Source organism: Bos grunniens, chromosome 4, assembly GCF_055505025.1.
Source record: "Bos grunniens cultivar Pamir isolate PY7600 chromosome 4, Bosgru_T2T1.0, whole genome shotgun sequence".
In the NCBI taxonomy this organism is placed as follows: domain Eukaryota; kingdom Metazoa; phylum Chordata; class Mammalia; order Artiodactyla; family Bovidae; genus Bos; species Bos grunniens.
The window spans coordinates 64,285,819-64,287,244 of NC_141168.1; positions in this window are offsets into that span (position 1 = coordinate 64,285,819).

Below are 1,426 nucleotides of genomic sequence, written 5' to 3' on the forward strand. Positions count from 1 at the left end.
TCAGAGTCCTAGCTAAATTTGCCACGGTATCCTTTCTTTCTTTCTTAAAACAAACAGGGACTTCAAATTTAGCATGTTGCATTATCACCATTCCTAGCAACAAAACAAAACTTACAAACATTTAAGAAAGTAATGTAACCTGAAACATAACAATGAAAATTCAACCTAGAGGGGTGGGATGGGAAGGGAGAGGGGAGGGAGGTTCAAAAGGGAAGGGATATATATATATACCTATGGCTGACTCATGTTGAGGTTTGACAGAAAACAACAAAATTCTGTAAAGCAATTATCCTTCAATTAAAAAATAAATAAAAATTTAAAAATTATTTGATTGAAAAATATTGCTCTTTGACAATATAATTCTGCCACAGCCTTAGAAATATCAGAAAAATCTAAATCTACTGAATAATCATCAGGCAGTCAGAAACTCTAGAGACTGAGAGACACTATAAAAAAGTAAGAAGGCAAGCTTTTGTCCAGATGGACCTGTGCTAGCAGGACTGCACACACAGCCCTCAACTCCTAGGAACGTGCAGTCAGGTTCCTGTGTAACCAAGGCCAGCCAGGGGAAGCCTTGGAGTCACGTGGGCCTGGGTTTCAATCACAGACTCACTGTTTATTAATAGTACGCCCTTGGGGAAGTTTCAAAACTTGTCTAAGCCCATTTCTTCATCCACAAAATAGAAAGACTAATCTTTCCTTCCAGGGGGTGTTGTAAGAAGTACATGACATGACATGTGTGAAAAGAACCTAGAATGAAGTGTTCTTAACACACACACACAAGGGTGAGAGGAAACTTTTGGAGGTGATATGATAGATATGTTTTATGGCATTGATTAGCTGATGGTTTCACAGGTACATACTTATATCCAAATTCATAAAAGTGTATACATTAAACATGTACAGCTTAAAAAAAAAAGACTTTTTATTTTGTATTGGAGTATAAGCAGTTACGGAGAAGACAATGGCACCCCACTCCAGTACTCATGCCTGGAAAATCCCATGGACGGAGGAGCCTGGTAGGCTGCAGTCCATGGGGTTGCTAAGAGTCGGACACGACTGAGTGACTTGACTTTTACTTTTCACTTTCCTGCATTGGAGAAGGAAATGGCAACCCACTCCAGTGTTCTTGCCTGGAGAATCCCAGGGACGGGGGAGCCTGGTGGGCTACTGTCCACAGGGTCACAAAGCGTCAGACACGACTGAAGTGACTTAGCATAGGCAGTTAACAATGTTGTGATCGTTTCAGGTGAACAGGGAAGGAACTCAGCCATACATACACATGTATCTATTTTCCCCCGAACCCCCCTCCCATCCAGGCTGCTACATAACATTGAGCAGAGTTCCATGTGCTATACAATAGGTCCTTGTTGGTTATCCATTTTTAATATAGCAATGTGTAACATATACAGCTTTTTATATGTCA